Genomic DNA, 13,493 nt, shown 5'->3' on the forward strand with positions numbered 1-13,493 from the left:
TGGAGTTAATTCTCTCTATTGCCTGATTAGCAGCCAGGTTGCTATCCACTCTGTTACTTGCCTCCACACGCTCTGGCATATTGGTTCTTCATTTTTAGATGTAGTCTTTCAGTGGGTGTGGATGTCGCTGGCAAGACTAGCCCATTCCCAATTGACCTTGAACTGAGTGGCTTTCTGGTCCATTCCAGAGGGCAGTTAAAAGTCAACCACACTGCTGTGGGTCTTGAGTTACATGCAGACCAGGTAAGGATGGCAGATTTCCTTCCCAAATGGACATTAGTGAACCAGATGGGTCTTTATGACAATCGATGAGATTGGTTGCTTCATTGCTTCAACGTGCAAGATTATAATTGTCGTAAGTAAGCACAGCCATTTCACTTGACGTGGAGAGTATTCATAGAATCATAGAATCCTACAGTGCAGAAGGAGGCCATTCAGCCCATTGAGTCTGCACTGACCACAATCCCACCCAGGCCTTATTCCCATAACTCCATGCATTTGCTTGAGCTAGACCCCTTGACACTAAGGGGCAATTTAGCATGGCCAATTCACCTACCTGCACATTTTTGGACAGTGGGGGGAAACCGGAGCACCCGGAGGAAACCCACGCAGACACGGGGAGAATGTACAAACTCCACATAGACAGCGACCCAAGCCAGGAATCGAACCCTGGTCCCTGGCACTGTGAGGCAACAGTGCTAACCACTGCACCACTGTGCCGCCCCTATTCATGGGCTGAATCCCCCTCCTCAGGCTGGAGTTCACAGTAAGCCAGACTTCCACTCACCCCTTTGAAGACTCCCCAAATATAATTAATTTCTCTGCAGCACTGTCATTCCAGCTGTGCCGCGGTCATCCGTCAGGAATCTTGCTGCCAAGAGGTGCTGGCCAGTGCCTCGCCTCAAAGCTGTTTAGGACAGTGAGGCCTACCACTACCTCATGGTCCAGATCTTCCCTCATTCATCTCTGATTTGGGGCAGAATTGCAGAGGAGAATCCTGCCCCAGCAATCAATCAGGCATAATTTAGAAAATTCAAGGATCAACCAGGCAGAACATAAAAGAAATTAAATGATTGGGTAGGTGGAATTTCAATTTAAGTTGATGCCTTGGAATTAAATAGACTGAAAGAGTTGCAACTCTAGTAACTCAAGGGATTACAGCCCTTAGATTGGAATCTGGAAGAACTTCTATTACCCAGAAGATTATTTACACAGAAATGCTTTCAGAATAAACATCATACTCTGTCGACTATGGTAAATTACCACTAAACCTTAAATTTCAAACTGTATTCTGAATTTTGCTGTTGAAGAAAAGCAATGCTTTTGCGAGCTGCAAAAATGGTAAATACAATAGTCTATGTATTACTGCAATTACATACTGGTATAAAATCAAACATTCTGGCAGTAAAAATTTGCTCTTTTTCGCCACGTCACCTAACGTGCAATGGTGAATGCATTTGCACCACAAATTTTAAACATGTGAGCACAATACAGTAATATATTGTGATACTTGGAGAGATGGTGATGTCAAAGTGGCAATGTCACTGGACTAGTAATCCAGAAGCCCTGGCTAAATTCTGCAGACATGGGTTCCAATCCCATGACAGCCGGTGGAATTTAAATTCAATAAACATGATTGAAAACTAGTCGCATAATGTTGACCAAGAAACCATCATCGATTGTTGAAAAAACCCAACTGGTTCACTAACGTCCTATCGTGAAGGAAATCTGCCGTCCTTACCTGGACTGGCCTACATGTGACTCTAGACCCACAGCAATGTGATTGAGTCTTAACTGCCCTCTGAAATGGCCTAGCAAGCCGCTCAATTGATGGGCAATTGGAAATAGAGATAGGCCACACATGCTAGCCTTGCCGGCAATGTCTACGTACTATGAAAGAATAAATAAATGGGAAGGTGATAGTCTCGTGGTATTATCGCTAGACTTAATCCAGAAATTTAGCTAATGTTCTGAGACCCGGGTTCAAATCCCACCACGGCAGATGGTGGAATTTGAATTCAATAGAAGATATCTGGAATTAAGAATCTACTGATGACCATGAAAGCATTGTTGATTGTGGTAAATATCTACCTGGTTCACTAATGTCCTTTAGGGACTTACCTGGTTTGGCCTATATGTGACTCCAGAGCCACAGCAGTCTGGTTGACTCTCAACTGACCTCCAAGCACAAGCAGGGGTGGGTAATAAATGCTGGCCAGCCAGCGACACCCATGTCCCATGAATGAATAAAAAATAACTTTCAGAGAAATCTTAAACTAACAAGCGATGCAATGGAAAACGCAGATCTGATCTGTGTTAATCCTTTAGGATCTCATGGGGCCCTGTTTTACAAGTTTCTCTGCCTAATAGGGAACCTCAGTCACGGGAAAGGTGCTTTAAGAAACCTGGGCAAGGCTGGGCTGATAATTTTCTCTCACTGGTCCTGTGGAGGAAGTTTCAGGTCATTGTACTGGCCTATCTCTTTATGCCCTCTTTCCCTGCTCTTTCTTTGTACTATATCATTCTTTTTTTCTCAGTTTTCAGAATTGACCTGAACCTTCTCGAATGTTGAGATTGTCTGATTTCGAGAAGAAATTAGATATAGCTCTAGGTGCTAAAGGGATCAAGGGATATGGGGGGGAAGGGGAAATCAGGATATTGAATTTGATGATCAGCCTTGATCAAAATGAATGGCAGAGCAGGCTCGAGAAGCCGAGTGGCCAACTCCTGCTTTTAGTTTCTATATTTCTATGTTTCTACATTGAATCAGCTTTAAAATGCCAGCCTTGGCCTGGGGTGATAGCACTCACACCGTTGGGTCAAAAGTTGTGCATCCAACTCCCACCCCAGAGATTCGAGCAGCAGAAACGTCTCTGTTCAGAGAGTTAGGAGGTTTGTGAATTCGTTTTCAGTTTAGTCATTGGAGCAAGAATGATGTCACTGTTCAAGATTAAAATGGATAGTGTTATGCATGAGGGCTAATTATGGACAATAAAGAGACCGCAAGGTAAGTAGGCGTAAAGTGAACAGGAACGGTTTGTTTATTCAACGTCATGTCAGTTGCACAGTCAGTACAAGATTGCTGGAGCAAACTCCACCCAGGGTTGTGCCCCGGGTCACCTGACCCATTCTCTTAAATGCCCAATTACATACATAACAGATAGGTAAATTGTTAAACACGATTAGGATTATTTAGTGAACAGGTTGAATTGGGTGGGCTGTTTCTGTGTTGTAACATTTAAGTATTTTTGCATTTTGAGTAGTAAGTATTCAATTAAAGCAAGCAATATTAGCTTAGTTTTCTTTCAATAGCTTTGGCACTATAGCTGATTCAGTTCATGCCTCAAGCCATAAGCAATGTTGATATTCCAGGCTCTATGGTTTTATAACACTCTTGTCGACTATTGATTGACCTTCAGAGCAGGGAAAACGAATACGATGTTTTCATGTGAGAAAATAAGTATATTTGTGCGAAGGTCGGGCCAAATAAAGCACCACATTAAATAATTTTACAAAACATTTTTCCTGTGTTGGTAAAATGTAGGAGTAAGAAGTGGAAATAAAAACCCGGGGGGGGGGGGGGGGGGTTTGGGGGGGGGGGGGGGGATGATTCTCTCAGCAGCGCACAGGTTTGGGAGACATAAGCAGAGGCTGTGTAGCCGCCTTCCTACTGGGCGCCACGGCCTCCAGACATCGCCAGCCGCTGGAATTCCGGCATCGCCAGCTCTGTGCCAGAAATAGGCATGGAGATGATTAAAATATTTAAATTAAGATTTAAGTATTAGTCGTGGGCCTGGGACTGAAGACTCCGGGCCCGCTAGCCTCTCTACCCCAGCAGGGATTACGACAGCTCCCCACTAACAGGGAGCTGGTGGCCCAACCCCGCTGGAGTGCAGGCAGGCCATGGAGGACCCCCCAGGAGGTCAGGGGTAATGGGGTGTGCCATTTCAAGCCTGGCAATGCCAACCTAGTGCACTGGCACTGCCCAAGGACAATGTAAAAATGCCCAGGGGGCACTTTGGCACTGCTCACCAGGCATCGGGCAGTGCATAGAGGGGCAGGGCTGGGGGGGGGGGGGGGGGGGGGGGGGGGAGCAGGGCCTATTGGGGGGTGGAGCCTCTGGGGGAGATCGGTTGGGGGGCGGTCCGGCTGCCACTCTGCAAAGGGATTGCGAGCAGAGGGAGGGAAGGGCTGATCGGGACTGGCCATTGGGTGGGAGGAGGGTTCCACTTGCCCAGTGGTGATGGTGAGGGGAGGGGGGGTTGTTTTCGGGGCTGCTAGTGGTGGGTGGGAGGTTGATCGGGTGATTGGGACTGCTGGGGGGCGGGGGAGATTGAGGTCGGTCAGCGGGAGGTCAGGGCTGGCTGGACACATTTAGGAGTCCAGTGATTGGGGGGGTGGGTGTGTTGCACGGCCAGCGATGGGGAGTTGCGGGGCTGGCCAGCGATCAAGCTGGCCAGCGATTGGGAGGCCGGCAGTGTGGGGCTACTGTGCATGTGCCGGTCTTGACACTGCAGATTGGTACATACGCAATGGCCCGCTCAGCACTATGCTGCCAGTCTCTGCAACGGGAATAGGCCCCAGATTTTCATTGCGATCCACACTCGTGCACTCTGCAGTGCTCAGAGCGTGGGAGATTCATTTTGAAAATCCCGCTGAAAAAAGCAGTGGGATTTACTCCAGTTTTTAATGCAAATTTGGCACTTAGAATGTTTTTGGGAAAACTCCATCCCAATTTCCTTGTTACAATCAATCCAATCATAAAATCACAGGAATGGATGATTCAGCGAAGTGAGATTTCATACAGTGTAATATTGTTAGCACAAATAAAGAAGATCAGCCAATCACCATGTAATATTTATTGGCTCAAAGGGTGTGGGCATCACTGAAAATGCCAGTATTCATTGCCCATCTCTATTTGCCCCTGAGAAGGTGGTGGTGATCCGCCTTCTTAAACAGTTGCAGTCAATGTAGCTACACCCACAGTGCTGTTATGGAGGGAGTTCCCAGGATTTTGACCCAGTGACAGTGAAGGAACAGTGATATTGTAGTAGGTCAACTCAGGGAGCGTGGGCTACAGCAGGAGAGGGAAGAATGGAAAGGGTTAAGCAGACAGCCTGACTGTAGTACCCACAGTCACCGCAGGCAGACACACAACAAATTACAAGTAACTACATCCCAGATGGCACTAAACAGTCAGACCCCAGTGAGATCTTTCCGAGGTTACAGCAACAATAAGAGAACCGATACCATTTATAGAGACTCCTCAATGTGGAGAGGAGCCATTGTGCCTCTGGAAAACTAATCAAGTATCAAGGAAATGGGGACAATTAACGAACCATTGAAATCGGCTTGATAACGACAGTGCTTTGATATAGCAAACAGGTAGACAGGATATGTTTAGAAAATGATTAAAGATAAAGCACACAGGACAATAGATTAGCACAATGTGATCAATACAGAACTTTAACAAATTAAAGTAACAATATGATGACCTAATTGAAATGTAGCGCTTTGTAATGCAAAAACATACAAGAATGTGTACGCACATATAATGGGTAGAGTAGCTCAGAACAAGCTGGAATTACAGCTCCGAGTACTGCTCTCCCTCATGCATGTTGAATAAAGCTGTTTTTGTTGAAATTCTGTAGGGTTTCGGGAGACTCAGTTCGTTCCATAGAACATAGAACATAGAACAGTACAGCACAGTACAGGCCCTTCGGCCCACGATGTTGTGCCGAGCTTTATCTGAAACCAAGATCAAGCTATCCCACTCCCTATCATCCTGGTGTGCTCCATGTGCCTATCCAATAACCGCTTAAATGTTCCTAAAGTGTCTGACTCCACTATCACTGCAGGCAGTCCATTCCACACCCCAACCACTCTCTGCGTAAAGAACCTACCTCTGATATCCTTCCTATATCTCCCACCATGAACCCTATAGTTATGCCCCCTTGTAATAGCTCCATCCACCCGAGGAAATAGTCTTTGAACGTTCACTCTATCTATCCCCTTCATCATTTTATAAACCTCTATTAAGTCTCCCCTCAGCCTCCTCCGCTTCAGAGACAACAGCCCTAGCTCCCTCAACCTTTCCTCATAAGACCTACCCTCCAAACCAGGCAGCATCCTGGTAAATCTCCTCTGCACTCTTTCCAGCGCTTCCACATCCTTCTTATAGTGAGGTGACCAGAACTGCACACAATATTCCAAATGTGGTCTCACCAAGGTCCTGTACAGTTGCGGCATAACCCCATGGCTCTTAAACTCCAACCCCCTGTTAATAATAGCTAACACACTATAGGCCTTCTTCACAGCTCTATCCACTTGAGTGGCAACATTTAGAGATCTGTGGATATGGACCCCAAGATCTCTCTGTTCCTCCACAGTCTTCAGAACCCTACCTTTGACCCTGTAATCCACATTTAAATTAGTCCTACCAAAATGAATCACCTCACATTTATCAGGGTTAAACTCCATTTGCCATTTTTCAGCCCAGCTTTGCATCCTATCTATGTCTCTTTGCAGCCTACAACAGCCCTCCACCTCATCCACTACTCCACCAATCTTGGTGTCATCAGGAAATTTACTGATCCACCCTTCAGCCCCCTCCTCTACGTCATTAATAAAAATCACAAAGAGCAGAGGACCAAGCACTGATCCCTGCGGCACTCCGCTAGCAACCTGCCTCCAATCCGAAAATTTTCCATCCACCACCACCCTCTGTCTTTGATCAGACAGCCAGTTACCTATCCAATCGGCCAACTTTCCCTCTATCCCACACCTCCTCACTTTCATCATAAGCCGACCATGGGGGACCTTATCAAACGCCTTACTAAAATCCATGTATATGAAACTGCCCTACCTTCATCAACACACTTAGTTACCTCCTCAAAAAATTCTATCAAATTTGTGAGGCACGACTTGCCCTTCACGAATCCATGCTGACTATCCCGGACCATTTCTAAATGGTCGTAAATCCCATCCCTAAGGACCTTTTCCATCAATTTACCAACCACCGAAGTAAGACTAACCGGTCTATAATTACCAGGGTCATTTCTATTCCCTTTCTTAAACAGAGGAACAACATTCGCCATTCTCCAGTCCTCTGGCACCATCCCCGTGGACAGCGAGGACCCAAAGATCAAAGCCAAAGGCTCTGCAATCTCATCCCTTGCCTCCCAAAGAATCCTAGGATACATTTCATCAGGCCCAGGGGACTTATCGACCTTCAGTTTATTCAAAACTGCCAGGACATCCTCCCTCCAAACATCTATTTCCTCCAGCCTATTAGCCTGTAACACCTTCTCTTCCTCAAAAACATGGCCCCTCTCCTTGGTGAACACTGAAGAAAAGTATTCATTCATCACCTCGCCTATCTTTATTGACTCCATACACAAGTTCCCACTACTGTCCTTGACCGGCCCTAACCTCACCCTGGTCATTCTTTTATTCCTCACATAGGAGTAAAGAGCCTTGGGGTTTTCCTTGATCCGACCCGCCAAGGACTTCTTGTGTCCCCTCCTAGCTCTCCTAAGCCCCTTTTTCAGCTCATTCCTTGCTAACTTGTAACCCTCAATCGAGCCATCTGAACCTTGTTTCCTCATCCCTACATAAGCTTCCCTCTTCCTTTTCACAAGACATTCCACCTCTTTCGTGAACCATGGTTCCCTCACTCGGCCATTTCCTCCCTGCCTGACAGGGACATACCTATCAAGGACATCCAGTATTTGTTCCTTGAAAAAGTTCCACTTTTCATTAGTTCCTTTCTCTGACAGTTTCTGTTCCCAACTTATGCCCCCTAATTCTTGCCTAATCGCATCATAATTACCTCTCCCCCAATTGTAAACCTTGCCCTGCCGTACGGCCCTATCCCTCTCCATTGCAATAACAAAAGACACCGAATTGTGGTCACTATCTCCAAAGTGCTCTCCCACAACCAAATCTAACACTTGGCCCGGTTCATTTCCCAGTACCAAATCCAATGTGGCCTCACCTCTTGTCGGCCTATCCACATATTGTGTCAGGAAACCCTCCTGCACACACTGCACAAAAACTGCCCCATCCGAACTATTTGACCTACAAAGGTTCCAATCAATATTTAGAACAGTACAGCACAGTACAGGCCCTTCGGCCCACGATGTTGTGCTGAGCTTTGTCCAAAATCAAGATCAAGCTATCCCACTCCCTATCATTCTGGTGTGCTCCATGTGCCTATCCAATAACTGCTTGAAAGTTCCTAAAGTGCCCGACTCCCCTATCACTGCAGGCAGTCCATTCCACACCCCAACCACTCTCTGCGTAAAGAACCTACCTCGGACACCCCTCCTATATCTCCCACCATGAACCTTATAGTTATGCCCCCTAGTAACAGCTACATCCACCTGAGGAAATAATCTCTCAACGTCCACTCTATCTATCCCCCTCATCATCTTATAAACCTCTATTAAGTCGCCTCTCATCCTCCTCCGCTCTAAAGAGAAAAGCCCTAGCTCCCTCCATCTTTCCTCATAAGACCTACCCTCCAAACCAGACAGCATCCTGGTAAATCTCCTTTGCACTCTTTCCAATGCTTCCACGTTCTTCTTATAGTGAGGTGACCAGAACTGCACACAATATTCCAAATGTGGTCTCACCAAGGTCCTGTACAGTTGCGGCATAACCCCACGGCTCTTAAACTCAAACCCCCTGTTAATAAACGCTAACACACTATAGGCCTTCTTCATGGCTCTATCCACTTGAGTGACAACCTTCAGAGATCTGTGGATATGAACCCCAAGATCTCTCTGTTCCTCCACATTCCTCAGAACCCTGCCGTTGACCCTGTAATCCACATTCAAATTTGTCCGACCAAAATGAATCACCTCGCACTTATCAGGGTTAAATTCCATCTTCCATTTTTCGGCCCAGCTCTGCATCCTATCAATGTCTCTTTGCAGCCTACAACAGCCCTCCACCTCATCCACTACTCCACCAATCTTGGTGTCATCAGTAAATTTACTGACCCACCCTTCAGCCCCCTCCTCCAAGTCATTGATAAAAATCACAAATAGCAGAGGACCAAGCATTGATCCCTGTGGTACACCGCTGGTAACTGGTCTCCGGTCTGAAAATTTTCCATCCACCACCACCCTCTGTCGTCTATGAGATAGCCAGTTACTTATCCAATCGGCCAAATTTCCCTCTATCCCACACCTCCTTACTTTCTTCATGAGCCGCCCATGGGGAACGTTATCAAATGCCTTACTAAAATCCATGTATACGACATCAACTGCTCTACCTTCATCGACACACTTACTTCCCTCCTCAAAGAATTCAATCAAATTTGTGAGGCAAGACTTCCCCTTCATGAATCCGTGTTGACTATCCCGGATTAAGCTGCATCTTTCTAAATGGTCATAAATCCTATCTCTCAGGACCTTTTCCATTAACTTACCGACCACCGGGGTAAGACTAACCGGCCTTTAATTGCCAGGGCCATTCCTATTTCCTTTCTTGAACAGAGGAACAACATTCGCCACTCTCCAGTCCTCTGGCACTCTCCCCATGGACAGTGAGGACCCAAAGATCAAAGCCAAAGGCTCTGCAATCTCATCCCTTGCCTCCCAAAGAATCCTGGGATATATCCCATCTGGCCCAGGGGACTTACTGACCCTCAGGTTTTTCAAAATTGCTAATACATCTTCCCTCAGAACATCTTCCTCCTCCAGCCTATCAGCCTGTATCGCACATTCATCCTCAAAAACATGGCCCCTCTCCTTGGAGAACACTGAAGAAAAGTATTCATTCATCGCCTCTCCTATCTCTTCTGACTCTATGCACAAGTTCCCACTACTGTCCTTGACCGGCTCTAACCTCACCCTGGTCATTCTTTTATTTCTCACATGAGAGTAAAAAGCCTTGGGGTTTTCCTTGATCCGATCTGCCAAGGACTTCTCATGCCCCCTCCTAGCTCTCCCACGCCCTTTTTTAGCTCATTCCTTGCTATCTTGTACCCCTCAAGCGACCCAACTGAACCTTGTTGTCTCATCCTTACGTAACGCTTCCTTTTTCCTCTTGACAAGACATTCAACCTCTTTTGTGAACCATGGTTCCCTCACTCGGCCATTTCCTTCCTGCCTGACAGGGACATACCTATCAAGGACATGCAGTATTTGTTCCTTGTACAAGCTCCACTTTTCATTTGTGCCTTTCCTTGACAAAGAATATTTTCCAAGTTACAATGCTATGTGTCTTGGAACGGAAATCGCAGATGCTGGTGTTCTCACATACCAGCTGCCCTGTCTTTCTAGATAGTAGAGATCACGGGTTTGGAAACTGCTGTTGAAAGAGCCATGGTGAGTTGCTGCAGTGCATCTTTAGATGGTGCACACTGTTGCCACTGTGCAAGTTAATAAATTGGTTTAGAATTTGAAAATGTTTCAACTGTTATTTGAAAATGAAAGGTGTGGGCTGAAAATCTCCGGCTGTTCACGCTGGCGGGATTCTCTGCTCCCGCCGGCAGCGCACCCCCACCCATGGGTTCCCATCGGTATGGGGTGACACAAATGGGAATTCTCATTGACAGCGGCAGGATCAGAGAATCCTGATGCTAGCAAACAACGTGCCATCTCCCGTTGGCAGGAAACATACGGCTGGGAGGTTGCATGTTTCTGGTATTCTATAACCTGTGTACACTTTAACTGGATTATGGCAAACTTACTGATTTATGTATTTTCTCATACTCTTTCTTTCTCACTGATAAAAGGAATCTTCTTTCAAGGAGGCAGATGCCCAAGAGTTACAAGGTTCTATGATATCATTCTCGAGCTTTGCAAACATAATGATAAGCAACCAATGATTTGATTTATAGTTCAAAATGTCTGCTGAAGTCTCCATTTGGATGCATCCCACAAATTAATCATTGGGGATGGCATGCAGTATATTGGAAGAAAAACAGTTTGGTTTATGCCTTGATACATAGAACCCTGTCTGAAGTGTTGCCAACTCGGAGAAGAACTTGCAGAAATCGCAGCGCAGTTGCAGGTTCCTCAGCCCAGAGCTCCTGTCATGGCGCCAGTTCTTTGAGTGAAACCATTGACTCTAAAAGTTTAGAAAATTATGAAGGGGTTTGAGAGGGCAACTAATGAAAGGTTGCTTCTGTTGCTTGTCAAATCATTAACAAAGGAACATAAACTAAAATGGTCACTTGAACGAAAAGTAAAGTTAAAGTTTAAAGTTTATTTATTAGTGTCACAAGTAGGCTTACATTAACACTGCAATGAAGTTACTGTGAAAATCCCCTAGTCGCCACACTCCGGCGCCTGTTGGGGTACACTGAGAGAGAATTTAGCATGGCCAACGCACCCAGCCAGCACATCTTTCAGACTGTGGGAGGAAACCGGAGCACCCGGAGGAAACCCATGCAGACATGGGGAGAATGTGCAGACTCCACACAGGCAGTGACTCAAACTGGGAATCGAACAAAGGTCCCTGGTGCTTTAAGGGAGCAATGCTAACCACTGTGCCACCGTGCCACCCAAAAGAGGGAGCCAGAATCTTTTCCATCGTGAAGTTGAATGGAATGGCCATGAGTAGCATTTTTGCAGCTGGCGACTTGGATATATGGGTCAAGCTAACGTACTGACCACCGATGATGCTAAACATTCATGAGCTCCCTGGCTTGAATGCGGATTACAGGGTCAACGGCAGGGTTCTGAGGAATGTGATGCCATTGCACTGTCTTTTCTCCCCCCCTTGAAAATGCTGAAACATACTTTGTGCATAAATGCAAAGAGAGAAAACCTATGGGGTTCTAATCCCTGAATCAAAGGTGTTTGAGGGTCACACTTGGCCTATGTGTTGGATCTTAAACTGCTTTAGAGCATGGAATGCTTTACTCCAAGTGGCTATTGAGCCAGAAATTACAGGGCTGCAAGAAAAAAAGTTAATTCTCAAAATATTAGTCCTAAACAAACTAATGCACCAATTAAAACATGGATATGTTTGGAAAGGAAATTTGTTTATGCCACAGTGGTGTTGAATAGACGGGGGGCAATCTTACGAAAAACATCCAGGATGAGCATGGAAACGGGACAGTTTCTGATCCATTTTCAGGCGAGTCCAAATCTGCTATCTTACCCACCTAGACTAAAAAGAAACCCCTCAAAAACAGTGTCTCGCCTGTCGGGGAGGGGACGGGGCTAAAGTCTCCTGAACACTAGCTGAGAGCAGCTGAGGGTGCCATTGCTGCATGCACCAGTTTCTAGCAGCAGAGACCAAACCCTCAGCCTCTGCTGCTCTCACCCAGCCTCTAAATTTGAGCCATGGCCTATTGAGACCCCTCCCCTCCCCGCCACCGCCCAGGCTGATCAACCACCCTGCATCTGGACAAACCCTCCCGATCGCTGGCTTGACCACCCCCTATGTCCCCCCGATTACCAGCCCAACTCCCCCCATGTCCAGCCCAACCCCTCCGATGGCAAACGCCAGTCGTCCCTCTCCCTTCCCCACTGATCCCTAATGCAGAGTGACAGAGGATCCACCCCCACGCCCACTGACTGGTTGCTCCCAATCTGGTCTCACCCCAAGTAGGCCCCATCCCTCAGGCCCTGCCCCCTTGGCATTGCCTGGTGCCCAGTAGGCAGTGCTAGGGTATCAAGCTGGCAGTGCCAGGTTGGCACTGCCCGAGAGGTACCCCTGTGCCCCCGAACTCCCCAGGGGGCCTCACTGGCCTCTGGTTCTACTGGCGAGGCCACCATGTCTGATTGCCATTGCTGGGATCACACAGACAAGTGAGCCCGGATGATAACATCCCAGGCTCGTTAATTCAATGCAAGATAGATTTCAATTTAATTTAGTTTCCTGCGCAAGGCTGACCTCACTGGATATCTGGTAAGATCATGAGAGGCAAGAAATCGAGTGTGTACCTGATTGCTTCGCTCTCTAGTGATCTTACTGGCTCATCCTTCCCATCGGCCAGCAGGGCGCAATGGTAAGATCGACCTTGCCCCCCGGGTCTCTATTCGACCCTGGTGTCCAGTGCTGGTATGAAGGAAGGTATTTCGATTTTAAAGACCAGAATGCCCAAATGTTGATTGCTCAGTCTTTGCCATCAGTTTTGAAAATTTCAATATCTTATAACACGTGCAACTAGAATTAAATAGGCGAATGGTCACACCCCGAGGCCAGGAAATTAGTCAGGATCAGGATTAAAGGTGAACACAGATTCTGCAAGCAGCTAATGAAAGTTAGGTTCTCTATTTTGAGGATGTGCAAGACCTGACCAGCAGATCAAAACACATTTCATGAATTCCTCCATAACAGGAATTAGGGAGCAGAGTTGAGCATGTTCCACTTGAATTTCCAGCCAGGAATTAAATGGATGAACAATCCTGCTGTGTCGAATGACCACTGCATCCCAATCTTTGATAATGTTCCAGGCATGGTAAGCCTTGCACCTTGAGCATCAATATATATAAGCTTATAATATCTACCTTCATTGAGGTATCAAC

Source organism: Mustelus asterias, chromosome 5, assembly GCF_964213995.1.
Source record: "Mustelus asterias chromosome 5, sMusAst1.hap1.1, whole genome shotgun sequence".
In the NCBI taxonomy this organism is placed as follows: Eukaryota; Metazoa; Chordata; class Chondrichthyes; order Carcharhiniformes; family Triakidae; genus Mustelus; species Mustelus asterias.